Below are 27,759 nucleotides of genomic sequence, written 5' to 3' on the forward strand. Positions count from 1 at the left end.
TGGAGGTCGCCAAAGGGAGAGGACTGGACTCCAGGGTCCCGCTGCCGCTTAGCCCACTCCGCGGGCCCAGGGGACAGGGGACAGCGTCACTCGCCAACGGGGACCCGCGCCAGCCCACCCGCGGCCCCAGAGGACAGGGCCCCGAGCCACCCACCAGCCTGGACTCCGCCCCACGCTCCGCAGCTGACCTCACGCGGGTCCCCACGCCGGCGCTGATCGGGTCCGCCAGTCTTGACCGCACACCCACCGTCTCTGGTATGCGGAGTGATTCGCTGTCCTCCCGAGGAATCTTTAGAAACCCGAGGGGGAGACACAGGCCGTGCAGAGCCTACCGAGCTTCCGGAGCAGAGGACGCGGGCCTGCGAGGAAGGAGCTCCGTGGACGAGGAAGAAAAGCCCGCGAGACTGCGGAAGCCCGCCCTTGCCATCCGTTCGCGCACTGGACTGGACAGTTCCGCCCCAGCGCCCTGATGGACAATACCTAGGCAACGCCCTCGTCGTGAGTGACAGCTAAGCTCATCCAATCCCTGGCTGCCAGAGGCCAGAGTGACAGGTGTATTGACCCATCTCTTTTCAGGTTCACCCTCGCAGTTGCGATGAATCCTGACCCTGTGGGGACGCGTTCGCTGTGAAGCTGGCAGAAGATAGTTTAGAAATGGTTGTCACGAACGGAGCAAAGCAGAGGAAGAGATGTGCTGCTCCTGTCTGAAGCGACATGAGCTTTGCCTTAGCAGTTCAGAGCGCACCCTTCCTGACCTTTACTGTTGTGACTGCTTGGACACTCAAGGGAGCCCGGCTTCTAGGGCAGCAGCCTGCGGTGGCGACCTGATGGGTGCCGCGAGCATAGTTCACAGGTCTGGAAGCCACAGGGACCAAGTTCAAGCAGGTGAAGTTGATTATAAATTACTCAACGAATTTGTGCAGTGTTTTTTTTTAAATGTGATCAACCCAATACAGTAGGTTTTTACTAGTAGGTATTTTTGGGGAGACCGCTCTGACATTTACTCTGCATTCTGATCTTCCAGTACGTTCCAGAATATGCCACCTTCCGTGTTGTTATGGATTGCACACGAGATGTTCCCCAGAAGCTCACATGTGACACCCATCAGGAACATTCGGAGGTGAAATTTTTATAGGCCTGAGGCCTTCTAGGAAACTGAGGCAGTGTGACCGCCCCTTTCAGACCCCAATTCTTTAGAAAAACAAAGTTCTCAGGCAAGTTGCTCAGAATTATAGGCATGAGTTTATTAGAAGGGATAGGAAGGAGAAAGGGGACATTCTCAAGAGAGGGGGACCTCTCAGGAGAGGGACGGTATGCACTTCCAGTCCTCCAGTTTTATTGGGGTCCCAGGGAAGTTCCTGGAGAGTTCCAAAGTTACACATATTGACTTTTGACTGACAATAAAATGATATCAGACTTTTGCTCCCCGCTGTCTTGACAGTGCTAGGTCACTTTGGTCCACGTGACTGGTTCTGATTGGAACCTGTTCTTACAAATTTTATAGTTAGGGAGAATGAGCCGTATCTCTGAGCTTTAGGATCTGATCTGGGAAAGTGTCACAAAAGTCCCCCCTCAGAGTAACTTGGGTTCATCTTATTGACATTATTCTGGGCCTGCATTTCTCCTGCAGATAACAGGTAGTTTGTTGAGGAGAATGTGACATATGAGGCCAGGCAGTAGTGTGTATGAATTACTTCTTGGAAAATAAAGCATGAGGAGGGGCAGGACAGTGGGCCCATTTTAGAGAATTATTCACTTGACCTCATGTTTCCACCACTCACATCTATCTGCCTCCTATCAAAATGATTATTTTATGAGAGTTGTAACTTCATCAGTGGGTTCATCCACTTGATGGATTAATCATTTTAAAGAACCGCTATACTGGATGGTACCTGTAAACAGGCAGGGCCTGCTGGAGGAAGTATGTCCTGTGAGCTTGCCTTTGGGGTTTATCTTTGGTCCCTGGCACTCCTCTCTGTTTTTTAAAACATTTATTCTTTTAGTTATATACAACACCAGGATATGCCCTGACATGTTTATAAAGATATGAAATCAACCTATACCAGTTCAGTCCCCAGCACTTCCCCCTGCCCCCCCCCACCACTCCCTCCACTCCACTGATCTCTTCAGTTCATCTACAGTGTAGTTTTTAAAAAATCCTTAGTGTCCTGTGGATATGCCTGATGCCAGGATCCACCATCCCCCGACCAGACATATAGGAAAATTCTGTCAGATCCCTTCCACTGCTCCTTCCTTTTCCCATCCCTTCTTCCTCCTCCTCTGTCCCCTTTGTCTAGTGTACTCATCTTTCCTCTACTTTGTTGAGATTTCCTCTCCTGTGTTTTTTTCTCTCTTCTTTTTTTTTACCACCCCTCCTCTCTTATTTTTAATTAGCTCCTGCATATCAGAGAAACTTTTCAATTTACCTGCATGTATTTCTTTATGTATTTCTTACCTACTGCTGCAAAACAAATCACTCCATAAAATTAGTTTATGAATGAGCTGGCCAGCAATTCCAGGTAGGCTCAGCTGGGCTCCTTCAGGTGAGCATTAGGATGGCTGACCAGACAGCTCTGCTTCTGGGGGTGAGCTGGCTGTGTACTGGGGCACCTCCACTTTCCTCCTTGTGGTGCACCTTCCTCCAGCAGGCTGATGTGGGTTTGTTCTCATGGAGATTTCAGGGTCCCCTCTATTGCTACTGTGGTATGTCCTAGCTGGCATGCCTGGGGACGGGAAGACAGCCAGGTCTTTCCTCTATCACCAGGGAGCAAGCTGGAGCCAGAGCCAGGGACACTTCCTCCCAGGCCTCCTGTGCACCCAAGGAGAATGGCAGGGATTTTCACCCCACAACTCTTTGAACTAAAGTGCCCATGGAATCAAGCTAGACAGGATGTGGCAAAGTCCCTCTCCACACCAACTTAGGCTGTGTACCCCAGGGGTGGGCAGACGGACAGAGCCAAGTCACCGCTCATGTCACCCTCAGTGCAGCCTGTGTCTGGAGCAGCTCTGGAAACATGGACCTCTTTCCCACCCCATGGTGATGTTACAGGTATGAGGCCTTCCACACAACTGAGGCATCATGAAGAGCCCCCCTTCACCCCAAGACTTGCAATCATGCCAGAAAGATTCCAGAAATGTTTCTCAGTGTAACAGAAGTGAGCTCATTAGAATGCATGTGAAAGTGGCAAAGGATCACTGAAGGCAGAGAGTGAGTCCTCTCAGGAAGGAGAGGTTCAGCACACTCCTCCTGCTCTCCAGTTTCACTGGGAGGTCCAGGAAGTTTCCAGAGTCCTGTCCATGCCACCTTTTGACTTACATCATAGGAGCTGCGTGGACTTCCTCCCAGAGAGGATGATGTACTGCTCAGAATTGAGAGTTTTTAGGGAGATTGAGTCCCATTGTTTTGTCTCAATTTCCCCATCCCCTAATGGATTTCTTATTGAATTTCCCTATTTTTGCCTCAATTTCCTGCCCTTTAATTGGTTCATTACTTTTTAATATGTGTTATGACCTAGTTTTGGAGACAAGGGAGGATCCAGGAGCCTTGGTTACATGAAATAATGATGACATGGTCCAGAAATGATAGTTTATCTCAATGAATGCTAGAGGAGGCTTTGACCTAGCAGGCCCCCATCTTACAGGTGTTTGCCACTCAGATAAGGCTCCCGAGGCTCAGCCGCACTTCTTGATCTCTTCCGTTCACTCATTCATGGTCAACTGGCCACCTAACAGTCTCTCCTGGATTCTGTTGTTTTCTGTTGTGCTAGGGACTGAGTCCAGGGCCTTATGCATGCAAGGCAAGCACCTAAGCTATATCTACCAACTGAGCTATATCCCCAGCATCCCCCCAGATTGTTCCAAGACATTTGCACATCAGCATGATCTGGCTGCTTTCTGCTGAAGGAAGTGAACCTAGGAGAGGTGACCACGGGTCCTTGTTCTTTCTCAGGTAGGACATGGAACATGAAGGGTATGTAGCATTGCAGAACATCAGAGGTTCATGTTGGTGCATGAGGCAAATGTAGAGCAAGAATCATGCTAGAACAACAGTAAAAAGCACAACAAAGCACTATTGTCTGCAGATAGCACAGAAGCAATCAGTTCCATCGGTCAGTCTCTGAATGAAGACAGTAACTCGTAAAAGCTTTGGGGATGAGCCATATGCCACTGATTTGTGAGTGGAAGCCATTTAAGGCTTTGGAAAGATTTTCAGAATCGTGAGAAACATGTACACATCATATAGTTTTAATAAAATCATAGGTGTCCCTTAAACTATAGAAATCTAATGTCATTGGATTCTGTAAAACACCTTTTTTAAAAATATTTGTCCTAATTAGTAATACATGACAGTAGAGTGCACTTTGATAGATCATCAGATTGTACATGATGTAGAATCCCACCAGTCATACAGTCATATATATACATATGGTAATAATGTCTCATACTTTCTACTATCCTTCCTGCCCCCATACCTTCTCCCTTTCCTTTATTCCCCTCTACCTAAAGTAACTTTATTCTTCCCTAGCTTACCCCCACATTTGGTTTGGGGGAATGGGCTTATTTTACTTAGCATGATATTCTCCAATTCCATCCATTTACCAACAAATGCCATAATTTCATTCTTCTTTAAGGCTGAGTAATAGTTCATCATATATATATACACTACATTTTTAAATCCATTCATGTGTTGAAGGGCACCTAGATTGGTTCCATAGTTTAGCTATTGTGAGTTGACCTGCTATAAACATTGATGTGGCTGCATCATGGTAATATGCTGATTTTAAGTCCTTAGGGTATAAACTGAGGAGTGGGATAGCTGAGTCCAATGGTGATTCCATTTCAAGTATTCTGAGGAATCTCCAAACTGCTTTCCATAATGATTGCACCAATTTTTAATCCCACAAGGAATGTATGAGTGTATACCTTGCTGCCCTCACCACCTTCCTTGCAACATTTTTTATTGTTTGTATTCTTGATGAGTGCCATTCTGACTGGAATGAGATGAAATCTTAGAGTAGTTTTGATTTGCATTCTGTAATTGGTAGAGATGTTGAACAGTTTTTATATGTTTGTTGATTGATTGCATTTTATTGTACTGTGAAGTGTCTGTTTAGTTCATTAGCCCATTTATTGATTAGGTTATTTGTTTTTTTTTTTGGTGTTAAGTTTTTTTGAGTTCTTTAGATACCCTAGAGATTAGTTTGCTCTCTGTGGGTGGGAAAGATTTTTCTCCCATTCTGAGGGTTATGTCTTGAAGTTTTTTTTGTTTGTTTGTTTGTTTGTTTGTTTGGTGCTGAGGATTGAACTTAGGGCCTTGTGCATGTGACACAAGCACTCTACCAACTGAGCTATCTCCCTAGCCCTATATAGGCTGTTTCTTCAACTTATTGATTGTTTCCTTTCTGAGAACAAGCTTTTTAGTTTGAATCCATCTCATTTATTGATTCTTGATATTACTTCTTGTGTTTTAGGAGTTTTGTTAAGGAAGTCAACATTGTGAAGGTTTAGGCCTACTTTTTATTAGGTGTAGGGTCTCTGGTCTTTTTTGAGTTGAGTTCCATGCAGGGTGGGAGATAGGAGATTAATGTCATTTTGTTATATGAGGAGTTCCAGTTTTCCTAGCACCATTTATTGAATAGGCTGTTTTTTCTCTAATGTATGTTTTGGGCACCTTTGTCTAGTATGAGATAACTGTATTTAAATGGGTTTGTCTCTGTGTCTCTCTTCTGTACCATTGGTCTACATGTCTGTTTTATTGCCAGTACCATGTTGTTTTGTTACTATGGCTCTATAGTATAGTTTAAGGTCTGGTATTGTGATGCCACCTGCTTCACTCTTCTTGCTAAGGGTTGCTTTGGCTGCTGTGTGTCTCTTAGTTTTCCAAATGGGTCCCATGGTTACTTTTTCTATTTCTATTAAGAAAGTCATTGGGATTTTATTTTTTTAAATATTTTTATATATATATTTTAGTTGTAGATGAACACACAGTTTTTTTATTTATGTGGTGCTGAGGATTGAACTCAGTGCCTCAGCATGCGAGGCAAAAGCTTTACCACTGAGCTACAGCCTCAGCCCACTTACTGGGATTTTAATAGGAATTTAATTAAATCTATATAATGCTTTTGGCAGTATGATAATTTTGACTATATTAATTTTGCATATCCAAGAACATTAGAGATATTTCCATCTTCTGAAGTCTTCTTCAATTTATTTCTTTAGTGTTCTATAGTTTTCATTGTAGAGATTTTTCACCTTTTTTGTTAGATTGATTCACAGTTTTTTTTTTTTTGAGGCTATTGTGAATGGGGTAATTTTCCTAATTTCACTTTCAGTAGATTCATCACTAATATATAGGAATGTGTTTGATTTATCCATGTTGATTTTATAATCTGAAACTTTGCTGAATTGATTTATGAGTTCTAGAAGTTTTCTGGTGGAATTTTTGGGGTCTTCTAAATATAGAATCATGTCATCAGCAAATAATTTGAGTTCTTCTTTTCCTATTTGTATCCATTTAATTTCTTTCTCCTGTCTAACTACTTTGGCTAGAATTTCAAGGATGATGTTGAATAGAAGTGATCAAAGAGGACATTCTTGTCTTGTTCCACTTTTTAGAGGGAATGCTTTCAATTTTTATCCATTTAGAATGATGTTGGCCTTGAGTTTAGCATAGATAGCTTCTATGATGTTGAGGTATGCTCCTACTATATTTAGTTTTTCTAGTGTTTTGAACATTAAGGAGTGCTGTATTTTGTCAAATGCTTTTTTAAAATCTATTGAGATGATCATGATTCTTATTTTTACATCTATTGATGTGTTGAATTATTGTTATTGACTGAACCAACCTTCATCCCTTGGATGAACCCTACTTGATCATGGTGCACTCTTTAATATGTTCTTATATGCAGTTTGCCAGAATTTTATTGAGAATTTTTATGTCTATATTCATCTGGGATATTGGTGTGAAGTTTTCTTCCTTTGATGTGCCTTTGACTGATTGACCTCCAGACAAGATCATAAGAAACCAAGAACAGAACTTCCAAGAATTATGGGATAATATGAAAAAAAGTAAAATTTAAGAGTTACTGAGCTAGATGAAGGAGTATAGATAAAAAACCAAAGAAATGCACAATCTTTTCAAAGATATAATATCAGAAAATTTCTCAAACTTACAAAATGAAATGGAAAATCAAATACAAGAGGCTCCCAAAACTCCAAATTTAAAAAACAGCAGACCTTACCAAGACACATTATAATGAGAATGATTAACAGAGAATAAGGATAAATTTTTAAATATCACAAGAGAGTGGGGGGGGAAACTATGTATGGGGTAAATCCTGGAATAGTATATTTTAAGCTCTGAAAGAAAATGGATGCCAACCAAGAATTTTAAATCTAGCAAAATTAAGTTTCAGCTTTGAAGATTAAATAAAAAATCTTGCATGATAAACAAGAGTTAAAACAATTCACATTAGAAAGCCTGTACTACAGAACATTCTCAAAATATTCCATGAGGATGAAGTGGGAAAAAAAAGTGAAAACCAGCAAAGAGAGGAACTACACCAAAGGAATAGTCAACCAAAGGAGAAACTAAGTCAAATTAAAAACCAGAAATAAGCCAAAATGACTAGAAATATAAATCATGGATGTTAATGGCCCAAACTCATCAATCAAAAGACATAGAGTGTCAAATGGGAATAAAAAACAAAACCCAACAATGTGCTGTCTCCAAGAGATTCACCTCGTAGGCCAAGACATCCACAGACTGAAGGTGAAAGGATGGGGAAAATCACATATATGGACTGTGTAAACAAGCAGGGTTTCCATCATCATATCAGATAAAGTGGACTTCAAGCCGGAGTTAATCAAAAGGGATAGAAGAAGGCAATTTTATACTGCTTAAGGGAATTATTCATCAACCAGACATTACAATCACATATATTTATGCCCTAAACAATGGAGCATCTATATACATCAAACAAACACTTTTCAACTTCAAGAATCAAACAGACTGGGTCTGGGGTTTTGGCTCAGAGGTAGAGTGCTTGCCTTGAATATGTGATGTACTGAGTTGAATTCTCAGCACCACATATAAATAAAAAATAAAAGTCCATCAATAACTAAAATGAATAAATGAATAAAATAAATATTTTTTTAAAAAAAGAATCAGATACACCACAACACAATAATACTGGATGATTTTAACACATTTGTAGCCACTGGATAGATCCCCCAAAAAAAACTAAACAAAGAAACTCTAGAACTAAATAATACAATCAATAATTTAGGCATAACAGACATATTTACATTTCATCCATCAATGAGCAAATACACTTTCTTCTCAGCAGCACATGGATCCTTCTCTAAAATAGACCATATCACATGCCATAAAGCAACTTTTAGCAAATACAAAAAAAATAGAAATAATACCCTGAGTTCTATCAAATCATAATGGAATGAAATTAGAAATCAATGATAGAATAAAGAATAGAAGCTACTCTAACACCTAGAGACTAAATAATATGCTATTAAATGACAAATGGATAACAGATGAAATCAGGGATGAAATTTAAAAAATACTCAGGGTAAATAAGAAGAGTGATACAACATATCAAAATCTCTGGGACACGCTGAGGTCAGTGTTAAGAGGAACCTTCATTGCATTGAGCTCATTTATTAAAAGAATAAAAATCAAAAAATAAATGACCTAAATTTACATCTCAAAGGCCTAGGAAAATAAAAACAAATCAACATCAAATACAATACAAGGCAGGAAATCATTAAAATCAGAGTTGAAATCAATGGAGTTGAAACAAACAATTTTTAAAAATTGACAAAAGAAAAAGTTGGTTCTTTGAAAAACTAAATAAAATCAATAAACCCCTAGTAACACTATTGAAGAGAAAACACAAAAGTACTAAAATACACAATGACAAAGGAAACATCACAGCAGATACAACTGAAATACAGAAGAAAATTAGAAACTATTTTGAAAATTTACACTCCAATAAAATAGAAAATCTTGAAGACATCTACAAATCTCTAAAAACATATGACCTACACAAACTGAATCAGGAGGGCATACACAATTTAAACAGATCAATCACAAGTAAAGAAATAGAAAACACCATCAAAAGACTACTGATTAAGAAAATCCCAGGACCAGATGAATTTTTAGCAATGTTTTACAACACCTTCAAAGAATAATTAATACCAATACTCCTCCAAGTATTCTATGAAATAGAAAAAGAACCCTTCCAAAAATCATTCTATGAGCTAATATCACCCTGATACAAAAACCAGACAAAGATACATCAAAATAAAACAGCTTTTGTTCTCTGTTACCACTGTGTTAGTAGAGGGATCCTTTGATCTGTGTCATTTGGGATCTCTTGGTGAAGTTAGCACTTTAACATGCCATCTTTTAGACCAATCTGAGGAATAAATATTTGGGCTAGATAATCATACCAGCAAAAAATAGTTACAGATCAATTCTGCTTATGTAGCAAGTTAGAAGGATTTTAGGCTTATGAAATTAGGCCAAAATTGACTCAGGATAAACTTCTGACTCCGGAGGAGCCTTTGTGATAGATATTACTAGGCACCCCCACACTAGAACCTTTCCTTATAACCTTCCAGCTTTATTTACTTTTGAGAGGTTTGACACAACTGCACATCACAAGTTTCAGTTAAAAAAAATTGTCTGTTCCTACTATCCCTAGTTTTTCACATGATGGTGTGCTGTACTTTGTCATATGCTTTTTCTGCATCTATTGAGATGATCATGATTCTTGTTTTTAAGTCTATTAATATGATGAGTTATGTTTATTGATTTCTGTATGTTGATCCAACCCTGCATCCCTGGGATAAATTCCACTTGATCATGGTGCACTATCTTTTTAATATGTTTTTGTATACAAATTTGCCAGAATTTTATTGAGAATTTTTGCATCTATGTTCATCAGGGATATTGATTTGAAGTTTTCTTTCCTTGATGTGTCTTTGTCTGGTTTTGGTATCAGGGTGTTATTAGCCTCATAGAAAGTTTGGAAGTGTTCCCTCCTTTACTATTTCATGGAATACTTTGAGGAGTATTGATGTTTTTCTTTGAAAGTCTTGTAGAACTTGACTGAGAATCCATCTGATCCTTGGCTTTCCTTGGTTGGTAGGCTTTTTTTTTAAAATTTATATTCTTTTAATTTACTTATTTATTAGTTGTTGATGGACCTTTATTTTATTTATTTGTAGGTGGTGCTGAGCATCGAACCCAGTGCCTCATGCATGCTACACAAGCACGTTATAACTGAGCTACAACCACAGTTGGTAGGCTTCTGATGGCATTTTCTATTTCATTACTTGAAACTGATATGTTTAAAGCATGCATGACCTCCTCATTCAGTTTGTATAGGTCATATGTCTAGAAATTTGTCAATGTCTTTAATATTTTCTATTTTATTAGAGTATAAATTATCAAAATACTTTCTAGTTACCGTCTGTATTTCAGACGTGTCCATTGTAGTATTTTCTCCATCTTGTTTTTTAGTAATTGGAGTTTTCTCTTTTTCTCTTTGTTAGCATGACCAGAGGTGTATCTATTTCATTTATTTTTTCAAAGAACCAACTTTTTTTTTCCCAAATGGAATATTTTATTAACATGGTAGTTGTCTTTGTAACACGTGCACACAGACTCTGTACACTCAGAATGATCTGCCTGGGGAAAAACGACTATGCCTAAGGGGAAAATGAAAAATTAAAAATTCCTGTAGGTTTCCATTATTGTAGGCAATTATGTCCACATCACTTACAAAGCTATTGCCAAATCTATCCAAGGAAACAGAGTTTGAAAGGGGAGGAGGAGATCTTGGGATAAATTCCACAGTGCTATAGCAGAGCTCTCAATATGAGAAATCTGACATAATGTGGACTTTTGCTGTGAATTTTCTCTTTGGAAAATATGGGAAGAAGTTTATCAATGGGGAGAAAATAAGAGAAGGTGGTGTGAAGTAGGCTTTTGCAGTCAATTTTCCCCACAGTATTGTGCAGGGTCATCAAGAAAATGCTTAGTCTTTCTCTGGAACCAATTTCAGAACTTTTCCAATTACAATGGTCTTACCCTCATCTCTTAAAGTAAAACGACCCATTTGAGGGAAGTCTTTAAAGGTCTTAAGGCAGATGGTTCCTGCTGTCCTTAAGCAGGCGATGCATACTTGATCTTGTTTCACAAAACGGGGTCAAGTCTTACTTTTTTCCCTGATTTTTTGTCTACCAAGCAGATTAAGGCTGTTATTTTGACTTCCTCAATACAGGTATGAATATGCAGCACCACATTATACCCTGGGTAGATGATGGATTTGTGCTATATAATCACTATCTGGCGTCAAATGTGCGTCCAGAATGACAAAGGTTATTAGGATCACAAAATTTGAATACTGGAAGAATCTCTTCTTCTTCAATTGTTTTGAGTCTGATTTTGAAGTTTTCACCTATTGCTACAGAATCTGTTTCTACATCTTCAGAAAGTATTCCTACAACTTCCACATTATACTTATTTGGCATCATCAAAAGTTTCTGGACTTTACAAATAGATCCTGATTCCAGGACCATAGTGACCATATCCTTGTACTTATCCACAATTGGCAGCCTGATTGATCCATCAACTGATCTATTGAAGTTTGGCAAGTTATCCAGATATGGAATAAATGGTGATCCAATGTACCAAGGACAGAAATCTGATTGCTCAAAGAACCAACTTTTTATTTTGCCAATTTTTTTGTTTCAATTTCACTTATTTCAGCTCTGATTTTAATTATTTCCTGTCTTCTACTGCTTTTGGTGTTGATTTATTCTTTTTCTAGGGCTTTGAGATGTCCTAAACCCAAGGCTAGCATCATCCTAAATAGAGAAAAATTGAAAACATTCCCACTAAAAATTGGAACATGACAAGGATGTCCTCTTTCACCACTTCTGTTCAACATCATCCTTGAAACTCTAGCCAGAGCAATTAAAAGAAAGAAATTAAATGGCTACAAATAGGTAAAGAAGATCTCAAACTATCACTGTTTGCAAAAACATGATTCTATATCTGAAAGATCCAAAAAAATTCCACCATAAAACTTCTAGAACTAATAAATAAATTCAGCAAAATAACAGTATATAAAATCAACACCCACAAATTAAACACATTCCTATACATCACCAATGAATCCACTAAAAGAGAAATTAGGAAAACTACTCCATTCACAATATCCTCAAAAAACATAAATAAATAAAATACCTGGGAATCAATCTAACAAAACAGGTGGAAAACCTGCACAATGAAAATTACAGAACATTAAAGAAAGAAATTGAAAAAAACCTCAGAAGACAGAAAGATCTTCCATGCTCCTGGATAGGCAGAATTAATATTATCAAAATGACTGTACTACCAAAAGCATAATAGTAAATGAGGGAATCCTTCCAAACTCATTCTATGAGGCTAATAACACCTTGATACCAAAACCAGACAAAGCCACATCAAGGAAAGAAAACTTCAGATCAATATCCCTGATGAACATAGATGCAAAAATTCTCAATTCTCAGATTTAATGCAATTCCTACCAATGACATTCTTCATAGAAATACAAAAAGCAATCTTGAAATTTATTTGGAAAAATAAGAGACCCAGAATAGCTAAAGCAATCCTTAGCAAGAAAAGTGAAGCAGGAGGCATCACAATACTAGAGCTTAAACTATTCTACAGAGCTATAGTAACAAAAAACAGCATGATATTGGCACCAAAACAGACATGTAGACCAATGGTACAGAATAGAGGACACAGAGACAAACCCACATAAATACGGTTATCTCACACTAAACAAGGGTGCCAAAAACATTCACTGGAGAAAAAATAGCCTATTCAACAAAGGGTGCTGGCAAAACAAGAAATCCGTATGTAGCAAAATTAAATTAAACTTCTGTCTCTCGTCCTGCACAAAAATCAACTCAAAATAGATCAAAGACTTAGGCACTAAAACAGAGACCCTGTACCTAATAGAAGAAAAAATAGGCCCCAATCTTCAACACATCAATCTAGGATCTGACTTCCTTAACAAGACTCCTAAAGCACAAGAAGTAAATCAAGAACAAATAAATGGGATATATTCAAAATAAAAAGCTTCTTCTCAGCAAAGGAAACAATTAATAATTTAAGGAGAGGGCCTACAGATTGGGAGAAATTCTTTATCACTTGCACTCCAATAAAGCATTATTCTCTAGGATATTAAGAACACACAAAACTTAACACCAAAAAAACAAATAACCCAATTAATAAATGGGCTAAGGAACTGAACAGACACTTCAAAGGAGAAATAAAATAGATCAACAAATATATGAAAAAGTGTTCAACATGTCTAGCAATTAGAGAAATGCAAATCAAAACTATTCTAAGATTTCATCTCACTCCTGTCAGAATGGTATTCATCAAGAATACAGGCAACAATAAATGTTAGTGAGGATGTTGGGGAAAATGTACACTCATACACTGCTTGTGGAGCTGAAAATTGGTGCAACCACTATGGAAAGAAGTATGGAGATTCCTCAGAAAACTGGAAATGGAACCATCATTTGACCCAGCTATCCCACTCCTTGGTTTATACCCAAAGGATTTTAAATCAGAATACTATAGTGAGACAGACATATAAATGTTTATAGCAGCTCAATTCACAGTAGCTAAACTGTGGAGGCAACCTAGATGCCCTTCAATAGATGAATGGATTAAAAAATGGAATATTACTCAGCTTTAAAGAATTGTGAAATTATGACATTTTCCAGTGAATGGTTGAAGTTGGGGAATATTATGCTAAGCGAAATAAGCCAATCCCACAAAATATGAGGCCAAATATTTTCTCTAATATGTGGATGCTAATTCACAGTAAGGCAGGAGGCACTAGGGAAGAATAACATTATCTTAGATTATGTAGCAGGAAATTATGGGAGGGGAGCGATGGGGATGTGAGGATAAGAAAGATAATAGAATGAGGGCTGGGGTTGCGGCTCAGAGGCACAGTGCTCACCTACCATGCATGAGGCACCAGGTTCAAGCCTCAGCACCACATAAAAATAAAGATATTGTATCCACCTATAACTAAAAAATAAATATTTTTTAAAAAGATAGTAGAATGAATCACACATTATTACTGTATGTATATATGTGACTGTGTGACCAATATGATTCTGCAACATGTACAATCAGAAAAATGAGAAATTATATCCCATCTATGTATGATATGTCAAAGTGCATAAATGCATTCTACTGTCACATATAACTAATTAAAACAAAAAATTTTAAAAAGAAGAAAGAAAAATATTGTCTACCTGTTCAATGTACATATATGATCGTGCTTTGGTTATATATTACTGCCAGGTGCTTAATATCAGGTTCATAGAAAACAGAACTTGTTCTTATATTGTTAATGTCAGGTGAGATTCCTCAGGGTTCACTGGCAAGTTGTGAGAAGCCTCTTGGCTTTTTTTTTTTTTTTTATACTGGAAATTGAACTCAGGGTCACTCAACCACTGAGCCACATCCCCAGCCCTGTTTTGTATTTTATTTAGACAGGGTCTCACTGAGTTTATTAGCACCTTGCTTTTGCTGAGGCTGGCTTTGAACTTGCAGTCCTCCTGCCTCAGCCTCCTGAGCCACTGGAATTACAGGCATGTGCCACCATGACCAGCCCTTCTTGATCCTTTAGCTTTCCTCTACATGTTGTGCCATCTGCCAGGTTGGGTCAGGCTCTTGCTGAATACATATGTCTTCCCTCTCCAGTGACCCTCTTTACAGAGTGTATACTGGTTGACTTTTTGTTCTCTTGGGTCCTCACAACCCTCCTGATTGGGAAGTCAGGTGACAAACCAGAGTTTTTGTGTTAGACATCCAGTAGCATTCAAGTGGAAGTAAATAATGAGTTTTAACTTTAATTCCTATAATTTTAGAGTTTCCCCTTCCATGTAATTAGAGTCAGTATTGTATTGGGACTCAACATTTTATTCTATGTTTCTTTTAGGCTTCTTCTCTTAAACTAATTCAGGTTGTTCTATTAGAGGAAAATTGGGGTACAGGAGAAGGAAGGGGTGAAGAAGAAAGAGGGAGGAGGAGAAAGGAGGTGGAAGCGTAGGAAGAAGGGGAGAAGAAAGGGAGTGGAGAAGGAGGAACTGAGTGCAGAAGGGGAAGAAGGGGGAGGAGGAGAGGTGGAGGAGGAAAAGGAGGGGAGAGTGGAGGTGGAGGAAGGGGAGGAGGAATTGGAAGAAGATGGAGAAGGGGGAGGAAAGGGTAGAGGAGGGGAGAGGGAGGGGTTGGGAGGAGGAGTTGGAGAAGGGGGAATGGAGGCAGAGGTGGAGAGGTTGGAGGAGGAGGGGAGGAGATAGAGAGCAATGCCAATGCTCCTGGCTGCTGGTTTGGTTGGTTAGGGATGAATTATATTTTTTAAACTGCACCAAGATAAAGATAATTTACATGCAAAGAAATATACTGGGTGTGTTGGGTGCAGTGGCACACACCTGCAATCCCAGCAGCTTGGGAGGTTGAGGCAGAGGACCATGAGTTCAAATCCACCCTCAGCAAAAAGCAAGGTAAGGTGCTAAGCAACTCAGTGAGACCCTGTCTCTAAATAAAATACAAAATAGGGCTGGGGATGTAACTCAGCGGTTCAGTGCCCCTGAGTTCAATCCCTGGTACCACCCGCCAAAAAATATATTTACATACACAAACACACAAACACACACACACGCACACACACACACACACACACAAGGTAGTATGCTAAAGAGGAAAATGCAGGGATATCTTTGTGTTAAAAACGTGTTGTGGGGCTGGGGTTGTGGCTCAGTGGTAGAGTGCTTGCTTAGCACAGGTGAGGCACTAGGTTTGATCACTAGCACAACTTAATAAAACTAAATAAACAAGAAGCCTCATAACTTAAAAAAAATGTGTTGTACCTGGGAGCTTATGTTCATTAACTACCACTGGGTAAAATTATGAATCTAGAAGTTCACTAGGCTGATTAGAACAAACCCTATTTTGTTTGGTCAGGAAAGCGCCTTCAGTGGTCAGATAAAGGAAGGACTAGGATCACTAAAATTTTGTGGCCCCTCATCTACTTTAACTGATTACAGCTTGTTGTAAAATATAATTGAGGGTTTCAATATTTTCTACAAAAATGCTCCATTCAATTACTTTTCTTTTCAGACCTCCTTTCAGGTCTGTGCATTGAAGCCAATGGAGGACCTCACCCAGATAGGCCGATGGTACTCAAGGGAGTACCACCATCTTGCACTCACATGGCATTCCCATCTGGGATGCCACTGTATCTTTCCAATGCTTCAGTGTCCACTCCATAAGTATTCTCTGACACATGAACGCAGAGTAGGATGCTGTGCCATGGCCCACCAAATCCTGTAGAAAGCCAATCTGACATGGCGGGATCAGATCCAAGCTTCATTATTTATGTTCCTTTTGGAGCACCCCAAGCCCAGATGACGGGACTTTTGCCCAGCTCCAACCACCATCCACTCATACTCATACCCAGGTACTCACTTTCATGACAGAATTAGGGGGAGAAAAAGACCCACTTGTTGATGCCTCCCAGTGGCACACACGTGGAGACACAGACACCAGATGCACAGGGCTGTGGAACCCCAAATGCACATGATGAGAAAATACCACCACCACAACAGCTCCTTCAGTGAAAAGTGCAGCACAAGAAACTTTAGAACCAGCATGAGAGAGCACCAAACAGCACCAAAGACAAGACCATTGCTGACATCGGCCTTCTCAGAAGACCTAAGGGCCAGAGGACATGGATGGTGTATTTCAAGTCCTGAAATAAAACAAGTGCCACCAAAGATTACTATACCCAGCAATGGTAGACTGCACAGTCAAAGGAGAAATAAAGACCTCCCAAGATATGCTCCCACCAAGGGAATTCATGAACACATACTAGCATTGCAAAGGAAGCTAAAGTGAATCCCACACCTGGGAGTGGAAGAAGAGAGACTACCAAAACAAGAACGTGGGAAAGAATAAATCCCAATACAAGAGCACACATTTAATTGAGACTAGGGAAGAATCAGACATGATCAATCAGTATGCATCAAACCACAGAGATGAATAAGATAGGAAGAAGTAACAAAGGACATACAAAAAATGAGAAGAAAATCAACAAAATGATAAAGCCCATGCCTTTCAATAATTCAATATAAGTTGCTAGTTCTCCACTTAAAGACATCTATCTACTGCTTGAATGAATAAAAAAACAAGACCCCAAAATATACTGCCTCAAGAACCTAACCTCTCCTGTAAAGATACACACAGAGTGACAGTGAGAGAATGGAAATGACAAGTCCAGCTAAGGGAGGCTGAGTCATAGAGTTGATGAGAGAGTCAGGACCTATCAAGACTGTGAGTGGATAAAGTAGAAAACATTATAATTTATTAAGATTTTGACTACCAAAAAAGAACACCAGTGACATATGATCTGTTATTTTTAAGATATAAAAAGTCTTTCTTGTTCACCATGAAGGTTCACACAGTTTCCACCCTGGTTATCATTAAAAACCACAATTTTCCCTCCTTGCAATTGGCATCTCAGCAGCACTTTGCTTCTTTGATTGCACACTTCATGGCTATACAATCATGCAGACCCATGTCCATTGACCCAGCTGCCTGTCACTGGGCTGTCATCCACATGGTGATGCTACTCAGTGTTGTGGAGCGGTCTCCAGACATGTGTGAGTCCCTGAGTACGGAGAATGACTTAGAGGCCTGCACTCTTTCATGTGCACCAGGGAGAAGCTGCCCCTCTCCTTCATCTGCTTCCCACATGTGCCCCTGGCCTTACCATCAGCACAATGTCTGCTGGGTGAGGTGTGAACATAAATGTACACATCCATTATTTCCACGTGGCTCCTTTGGATGCTGCCTCTTCTTCCAGCACGATGGAAAGGCTGCCCCTGACCTGGATCAGGACATGGTTCCTGCAGTGTTATCTCATCTGTTTCTCCAAGGTTATTGACAGGCTCTGTGCAAACACCCCACACCTCTGGAGCCTGGGGGATGTGAGGGCCTGTTTCCATTCACTGCCCAGGTGACACCGTCTGAGGCTAACTTGGACTCTTGAGAGCCGTGCAGCCCTGTGATCCTGCAGGAGCCAGGCAGGGGGGGGGCCTTCCCACAACTCACACTTCTGCAGGATTTCTTTTCTCTCCTTTTTTGCCTTTAATATTTTTTAGTTGTCACTGTACCTTTATTTTTATTTGTTTGTATGTGAGAATCGTACCCAGTGCCTTACACATGCTAGGCAACCTCTATACCACTGAGCCACAACCCCAGCCCAGGATTTCTTAATTTGAGAAGGACTGATGGAATCTAAATCTCATTTACGCTTTCACCACAAGTGAGGAAACAAAACAACTCCAAAGCTGTAGAGGACAAATTAACCACTACTCTCAACACCACTCCTGTGCTACTGTCCTCCGTCAGCACAGCACAGCCACAGGTGTGCTGTCACCTCCTCCTTCTATTTTTCTTCCATTGTTTTCCTTAATGATCTATAAACCGAGATCACTCAGATGCCATTTACAGAGCACACATTCTAGGTGGGCAGAACTTTGTTCTCCTGGGGATCATCTTTGCATTGGCCCAGATAAACTGCATTCCCACACCCTTGGTGTTTTGTCCTCTCAGGTAGACAAACAAGGATGATCACAGCATCATCCCTTCACACAGGAGGAAACCAAGCCTCTGGTGAGACACACCCATCACATGGGCCAGTGATGGAGCCAGGATCCTGTCCAGCGGTCTGTCTCCTAGGGCCCATGTGTAGCCTGAGCTTCACCCAGACCAAGGCAACCCACCCCCAGGCCCTCTATATATTTCACTTTGAAACTGGGCAAAATTGGGAGTTGACAGGACTCCTCTGGGTGCTTGTCTGGCCAGGCATCCAAGATGGACTGGATGGCACTGGGGGCAGGCAGCAGAGTCTCAATCCTCACTTTCCATTTCAAATCTCCCTCCCAGGGAACCCTGGGCTGTTGGGCTGCCCTTGCTGCCAGAGGACAGGCCACCTCAACTCCCAAGCCCTTGTGACCAGGGAACAAGGTCATCCAGCAGGGCTACCCCATACCTCTGTGGGTGTCACCTTCCTGTTCAGACTCTTCTAGAAGGTCAGAGCCCCAAACTGTGTGCACTCAAGCAGCCAGGAAGGAGACCTGAAGCAGACTTAGGACCAAGTTGCTCACTACATTTTCTCTTATGGACCCTGGGTGATCATGAAATATGGGGACAGGGGGCTTACTCAGGCCTGGATTGTCACTCTCCTAGAAATGGGTCTTGCAGGGGACTCTGCAGAGGCCCAGATCACTTCTTCAACCCAGGTGGCCTGGGACATGTCTCTCGTCCCTTTTAAGGAGCAGCCTCCAAAACTCAGCCTTCTTGTGGGAGGAAGATATGGCATGTCTGTCCATCAGCCATTCTCTCCACCTACCAGGCTCGCTAGGCAAGCTCTAGCACTGAGCCCCAGGCCCAGCCCCTTGTCCTGTCTTAAAGACTCTTTACCTATACACACCTTCATCTGATTGGGCAAATGATGGTACTTAACACAATGCTGAGCCTAAAGCCCAAGCTCTAAGCTTTTAGATGTCAATTTTATACCCTGCCTTTCTAGAACCTGATAGCTGTCAGTCCTAGAATGTAAACTTGAGGAGTTGGCTCAGAAAAGAAAGAAGTGGAAAAAGGAGCAGGAAATTCTGCTAATAATAGATTGCTTTTGTGCTAATTGCTTATAGAAAATGTGTTACTTCTTGTTTATTGTTATCTTAACATCATATCTGCCATATGTGTGCCTAGGTGGTAAGATTTTCCTTGACATATTTTGTTAAATGTCAAGAAAAATGTTAAACTCAACAGTTTCAGTTAACTACATAGTATGACATTATAACCTCACATTAGTCATGTTTTGTTATAAATGTCCTTTTTCTTTATCTCAAATCTCCTACTTCAATGGAACCAAAATTTAAACTTCAAAAGATTCAGGTTTTACATTAACCCCAAGTAATAATTCTCTCATAATTTAATTATATTTAAGTAAAATTCCAGGTTTTAGCTGGTAAAACCACATTTTTTTGGGGGGAGGGTACCAGGGATGAAACTCAGGGGCACTTAACCACTGAGCCACATCTCCAGTCCTATTTTCTATTTTTTTTTTTTTTTTTTTTTTTTTTTTTTTTAGAAACAGGGTCTCACTGAGTTGCTTAGAACCTAGCTTTTGCTGAGGCTGGTTTTGAACTCATAATTCTTCTTCCTGAGCCTCCTCAGCTGCTGGGATTACAGGCGTGCACCACCATGCCTGTAAATCTACTATTTTCCTTTTTTTAATATTTTTTATTTATACATGAACACAATATATTGATTTTTGTTAATTTATTTTTGAGTGGTACTGAGGATCGAACCCAGTGCCTCATATGTGTGAGGCAAGCACTCTGCCACTGAGCCACAACCCCAGCCCAAATCTACTATTTTAATCAGCTTTTTTTGCTGCCAAGACTAGAAGATCTGACAACAACTTTAGAGCAGGTAATTTATTTGTTGCTCATAGTTTCAGAGGTCTGAGTCCATGGACAGCTAACTACCTTGCTCTGAGCCCAATGTGAGGCAGAACACCATGTCAGAAGGGCATGGAGAAGAAAAGCAGCTCAGGATGTAGCAGTCAGGAAGCAGAAAGAGAGGGCTGCCTTCACCAAGGACAAAATATAACCTGCAAAGCCACATCCCCAGCTACCTATCTCCACCAGCCATACCCTACCTCCTAAGTTGCCAGCAAGGTAATCCATTAAAGTGGATTAGTGAGCTGATCAGGTAAAAATGCTCATCACCACATCATTTCACCTCTAAACCTACTTCCAGTGTCACACATGTGAGCTTATGTGGGACATCACAAATCTAAATCACATCTAGAGAAAGAAACTATATTTTGGTCAGTTTCTGCATCACTGTGACCAAAATATCCAGCGTAAACAATGTAAAGGAGGAAGGTTGATTTGGGACTCCTGGTTTCAGAGGTCTCAGACCACAAATGGTTGACTACCTTGTTCTGGGCTCAAGGTGAGGAAGCACAATTGGGTGGAAGAACCAACCTGATGGAAGCTGGTTGGGTCATGGTGGGGCCAAGAAGGGGAGAGAGAGGGAGGGGGGAGAGAGAGAGGTGCTCCAGGAAGAATAACCCTTCCAGGACATGCTCCTAGTGACTCATTCCACCTAACTACACCCCACCTATCTGCTTTTACCACCCACTCAGTCCATCCAAACTAGAATGAATTGATAAGATCACAGCTCTCATAATCTAATCATTTCACCTCTGGATATTCTTTTTTTTTTTGAGGTTGAATTATATTATTCTCTTTTTGAAAATATTTATTTTTTAAATGGGTGATAGATACGTGGTTGTGAGCTAAAATTGAAAAGATAAAAATAGGTGTATGTGTCTTCTTTTGCCTTGTTCCTGTACCAGTCCCATTCCATCGCCTTTCCCTAGAGATTGACCATACACTAATTTATTCCAAAAAGCAGTTTTAAACTTTATAAAGTAGTGATTATAGTTTAATTTCATAACCAATATTCAGTATTTTCCCCCATATTTTTTTAAAATTAATTTTTATTGTAGGTTGTTCAAAACATTACATAGTTCTTGATATATCACATTTCACACTTTGATTCAAGTGGGATATGAACTCCCATTTTTACCCCATATACAGATTGCAGAATCACATTAGTTGCACAACCATTGATTTACATATTGCCATTCTGGTGTCTGTTGTATTCTGCTGCCTTTCCTATCCTCTACTATCCCCCTCCCCCATCCCCTCCCCCCTTCTCTCTCTACCCCCTCTACTGTAATTCATTTCTCCCCCTTATATTTTTCCTCCTTTCCCCTCACTTCCTCTTGTATGTAATTTTGTATACCCCTGAGGGTCTCCTTCCATTTACATGCAATTTCCCTTCTCTCTCCCTTTCCCTCCCACCTCTCATCCCTGTTTAATGTTAATCTTCTTCTCATGCTCTTCATCCCTACTCCGTTCTTAGTTACTCTCCTTATATCAAGGAAGACATTTGGCATTTGTTTTTAAGGGATTGGCTAGCTTCACTTAGCATAATCTGCTCTAATGCCATCCATTTCCCTCCAAATTCTATGATTTTGTCATTTCTTAATGCAGAGTAATACTCCATTGTGTATAAATGCCACATTTTTTTAATCCATTCGTCTATTGAAGGGCATCTAGTTTGGTTCCACAGTTTTGCTATTGTGAATTGTGCTGCTATGAACATGGATGTAGCAGTGTCCCTATAGTGTGCTCTTTTTAGGTCTTTAGGGAATAGACCGAGTAGGGGAATAGCTGGATCAAATGGTGGTTCCATTCCGAGCTTTACCTCTGGATATTCTTGAATTAACAGCAACTTTGGGGGCACACCACAGACTCAAACCTACCAACTCTCCTTTGGGAATCTCTGTATTTCATATACCAAACCTTTCCAGCCAAAACAAACTTTCTTCCTATGCAAAGGAAAAAAGAAAGCATGCTAATGTGGTTCTAGTCAACTGCATAACAGTTTTTTCATTATTCCTGGAGACAGTAAGTTATGACAAATTTCATATGACAAATATAATTGTCAACTTATTGCAGCTGAATCTGTTTCCCAGTGCAACAAACCTGAGTGGACATCCACTCCTTGTCATTGTGGTACACATCCCAAAGTCTGCACCAAACCTTATTAATCACCCAAATGAACTACTATTTATAGGAACAATTTTTTGAATCCAAAATTCCAGATGATGTAAATACTATCATCAGCTGCAGAAAATGCTTGGGAGCACTATGACATATGGATTTCTACCACCTCACCATGACTTCTACTCTGTTGACTGTCATATGGGATTCCCAAAGATTTTGAATCTTATAAAAACTGTACATATAGAGGGAATAAGAGTTACAATAATTTGGACATTAAAGATAAACCTTTCTTAGAACCAGGTACTGAACACAACTCTATGGCCATGGACTCAAAGTGGCCAGGAGAAAAAAATCAAACTGATAATGAATTAAATACTCCAAACATCAAGTGAAGCAATTCACAAAGTACAGATAACTGTGCATACAGTGGGAAAACATACTGTCAGTCCCATCAGAGTATGATGATGCACAAAGAGGTTTGGGGGTTGGTTTGGATGCCTAACCATTCATTCACCACATTTTCTTCACAGTATAATCTTGATCACGTGTACTTTGAATATATTATACCTATTTTATGTTGGAGGGGAATGCTGTCAGATGCAGAGGATGGAAATGACTAAAGCTGAGAACTAGCTCACAATGGCTAGTATCACTAACATCATGCAGGGATTGCTTCCTTGAAGGCTTTAGAACTATTTCCTTTTCCTGAAGACTACGTTCCTTTCTCTCAGACTCTATCAAATGCTATGATTGAGACTTTCAAGCTCTGTATGCACACTTTGGTACTTAGCCCAAAGGGTCCACTATGAAGCTGAACTTCTCTGAAGCGGCATATGTATTGGAGATCCTGCACAGTATAAGATCTTGATAAAGCAGACCCTCATGACTGTGGAGGGAGGAAAATTGCACTTCACAAGAACCATAAGTATTTTGGGCTATCTCATGCCTTTAAAAGCTGTGTTTGCCAGGCATGGTGGCACAAGCTTGGGTGGCTGAGACAAGAGGATCATGAGTTCAAAATGAGCCTGAGCAAAAAGCGAGTTGCTAAGCAACTCAATGTGACCCTGTCTCCAAATAAAATATAAAATAGGCCTGGGGATGTGGCTCAGTGGTCGGGTGCCTCTGAACTCAATCCCGGATACAAAAAAAAAAAGCTGTGTATTTTCAACTATTTTATCTCATCAAACATCCTTGTGATATTATGAAAATGTATCACTAAGCTTAGCCAACCTATTCCCTATATCAATCTTAAAGCTACAAATTCTTCAAGATAATTTCTGAAAACTATAAAGCAGGTCTCCTTGCCTGCCTACATAAGGACCCCAGTGAAGAATTTGTTAAATCTACAGATTCATGGTCTTCGTTCCACGGGTATAAAAGTTCATCAAAGCACTTCCATGGTGGAACATGTTATGAACAGTAACATGAATCTGTGTATTATCAAGGCCATGATAAAACTAATAAACTAATTTCTTAGTTTGCCTCAGAATAAAATAATTTCCTACTTCCTTAAAAGCTACGTTATCATTTTGTGTCACCACTTTCTCAATATTTCTCTTGTGAAACAATGAGGAGCCCTATGTACTGAGGACTGGCTTGGGACACCTGCCTGGATGATAACAGCACAAGCATGAGTTGCCACAGTCCAGTAGGGGAGCTGATGGACATTATAACCCAGCAAAGGTCAGGATATGCACATAGGGAGCAACTCTCCTGGAGGTGGCTACTGTTTCCAAATTTGGAGATGAAGGTACCCCAGAGGGAACCTGCAACCTTCACTCTCTACTTACCTTCCCGTGCATGCTGTGATTCCCAGTTGGCACTGGCCCTGAGAGGGAAACTCCTCTTTGGGGTCGCCTCCAACAGGAGGGGAGGAATAGGATGCAGAGAACTTCAGACACTGGGATTGCAGATTAGCTGGAATGTACCCTTTCTTTTTTCCTGCATTTTCCTTAGTGCATGATACTTACACGTAATGCTGTGATGTTATAAGGCAGTCACACATGCACAAAGTAGAACAATATAACTTTGCCATTACCCTCCCAGCATCTCTTCTTTTTCCTTATCCTTCCCTCCTCCTTGTGCCTGGTCCCTTCCTCTACTGATCTCCCTCTGATTGTCATAAGAGCTCCCTCTATACATTTCCTTTCTTTGTAGCTTCCACACATGAGGGAAAACATGAACCTTGACTTTCTGAGTTGACTTTTTTCACTTCACATATATTCTCCTGTTCCATACATTCTCCTGTAAATAACAATTTCATCCTTCTTTATGACTGAATAAGCTTCTACTGTGGATTTACCCCACGTTTTCTTATCCATACATCTACTGGTACACATCGAGGCCAGTTCCATATTTTAAGTTGTGCTCCTTTAAATCTGGCCATGCATGTATCACTATAATATCCTAACTTCAATATTTTATGTTAAATACCAAGCGATGATATAACTGTATCATGTGGTTTTTCATACCTAGTGTTTTGAGGAACTTCCTACTGATTTCCATAGTTACAATCCCTCCAAGGGTGTGAAAGTATTCACAATATCTCCAGTATTTATTATTTTTTGTATTCAAATGACTGCCATTCTAAACAAAGTAAGATGAAATGTAGTGTAGTTTTGATTTTCATTTCCCCAATTCCTAAAGATGGTAAATTTTTTTTATCATTTTATATATGTGTGTGTGTATTATATATCTGTATACATATATTTTTTTCTCATTATATATGATCAAATGTATTTCTTCTTTTAATAAGTGTTTACTTAATTCACTTCTTTATTAATTGGGTTATTCTTGATTATAAGATGCTGGAGTTCTTTATGCATACTGGATACTACTATTCTCTCAGAAAATTTATTCTCCTCCTTTAACCACATTTTTGTTTGCTTTGCCTTGCAGAAAATTCTGAATTTGATGTCATCCCATTTATTAATTCTTCAAGTTAGTTCTCAACCTTCAGGAATTCTCCTGAGAAAATTGTTGCTTGCAACCATGTTGCAGTGTTGACTGTTTTCTCCTACGAATTCATAGCTTATCATCTAATTCATAGCCCTTTGATCCATGAATTGAATTTTGTGCAAGGTGAGGGACAGGGATTCAGTCTCATTCTTCTACAAATGGATAACAAGTTTTCCCAGCACATTTTTTTTTTTTTTAATAAAGGCTGTTCTTTCTCTAATATATTTTTGGCACACTTGTCTAGGATCAAATGACAATCTGTGTGGGTTTAACTCTTTGAATTCTATTGTAATCGATTGTCTTGTTTCTCTGGTTGAACCTAGAGCTAATCCTAGGCCTTAACCTAGCCCTAAGCATAACTTTAACCCTAACCCTAAACCAAAACCTAACCCTCGCCTTAGTTCTAACACTAACTCAAAACCTGTTACTATAAACATAAACCTAGAACTATCCCTGAATCTAACCCAAAACCTAGTCCTAATTCTAACCTTAACACAAGCCCTAACCCTAGCTCTAAACTTACCCATTACCCTAACCCGAAACCTAAACGTAATTGTAATCCTAGCCATAACCCTAATTGTAATCCTAACCCTAAACAGAAAACTAACTCCAGACCTAACCCTAAACTAATATTCTCTATACCCCAACCATAAATCAAACCCTAACCCATATTACTCTCAATTATCCTTTGGGGATTCATTGAAAATAAGAACATTTACTCTAATGTGGCCTTAAGAGACAAATCCTTTAAAGACTCCATCCCATTGTACTGGACCCTGGTCCAGGGAGGGACATGGTCAGTGGGTTCTCTCCCCATCTCTTTCCACTTCCCATTCTGCCGCTTCTTACTTTTGCCTTCCCACACTTCTCCTTCTCCAAGAGACAGACAGTTTGGCCTGTCATCTCATGGGATTGCTTTTCATTCTTCTACATCCTCATTCTACATGTATTCTTGAGATTTATAAGGAACAAAGAGGGGTGGGGAAGAACTGGGGAAGACCAACTGAAGAACATCCTGTACCTGATACCAGGGGATCATCACACTTCCTGAGCTGGAGGCATAGCACATAGTATTCAAGGGTCTTGGTGAGGCAGACCCTAATAACAACTTCATTTGTTATTAGGTTGCTAGAACAGCCCATTACCCATAACTACTCTTCTCTCTACATAAAGTGCTTCTGAAAAATTTGGGGTAGTTATTCATGCAAACTTGTAGGTTGCACAGGAAATATCTTCATCTGATCCCTGATAGTGGTCATGTTCTGTGTGGTTAAATGAAAGAGTTTAGCTATCCAATAACCCACAATGGAAGCCACCAACTCAATCTTCAGAAAATACACAAAATGCAGTGTCATTTTCTCCAAGGTCATCAAACCTTATTCTCATGAGAAGTTTGCAATGCTGGTAGACAGCAGTGCTAAGGAAAACCCACATGCTGACTAGGGATTTTGCCCTCAGAACACTTGAGGTAGTAGCCTCTCTCATGTTTTCTTAGAAGCTAGCATCATTGTTTTCTCTTCCTTTACTAATCAGTACCTGGACCATGAGGCACCAAAGATGTGAACCCCATCATAAGCGCACACTACAGTATCAAGGGAAGCAGCATCACAGAAAATAGAAAGACCACAACTACCGTCTGCACAATAAAACCTGCGAGGTAACTAGTGATATACTTAATTCATATTCTCTCTCTTCTTCCCAGCTTCCATGAGATAAATAGGTCTACCCCGCTTCACCATTCCATCCCATGTTCTGCTTGACCTCGGGGCTAAAGCAAGGCAGTCAGCCCATGATGGACTGAATATTATAAAACCATGAGCCAAAATAAATCTTCCCTCCCTTCGGTTGAATTTTCTCTGGTATTTTCATCAGTGCAATGGAAATCTGACACAAAAATAAAACTGGAATTTATGAAAACTCTATCAGATTTCTGGTTCAGTTTCTCACCCTGTGCAATTGTTCTTCAAAGGACCTGAAAAAATTGAACATTTTCACACATTTCTTTGCTCCATTACCTTTCATGTATAGGAGGTAAATATCAGA

At 40.0% G+C, this 27,759-nt stretch overlaps 1 long non-coding RNA gene across 1 annotated transcript; it reads left to right on the top strand.

Annotated features, from left to right (window-relative positions):
• Positions 1-602: 602 nt before the first annotated feature.
• Positions 603-27,622, top strand: LOC143399555 (uncharacterized). The gene is made up of 3 exons (XR_013091414.1): positions 603-885; positions 1,025-1,120; positions 27,250-27,622. It is a non-coding gene; the product is annotated as an uncharacterized LOC143399555 (long non-coding RNA).
• Positions 27,623-27,759: the final 137 nt, after the last annotated feature.

The sequence above is a fragment of the Callospermophilus lateralis genome, chromosome 5 (genome assembly GCF_048772815.1).
Source record: "Callospermophilus lateralis isolate mCalLat2 chromosome 5, mCalLat2.hap1, whole genome shotgun sequence".
In the NCBI taxonomy this organism is placed as follows: domain Eukaryota; kingdom Metazoa; phylum Chordata; class Mammalia; order Rodentia; family Sciuridae; genus Callospermophilus; species Callospermophilus lateralis.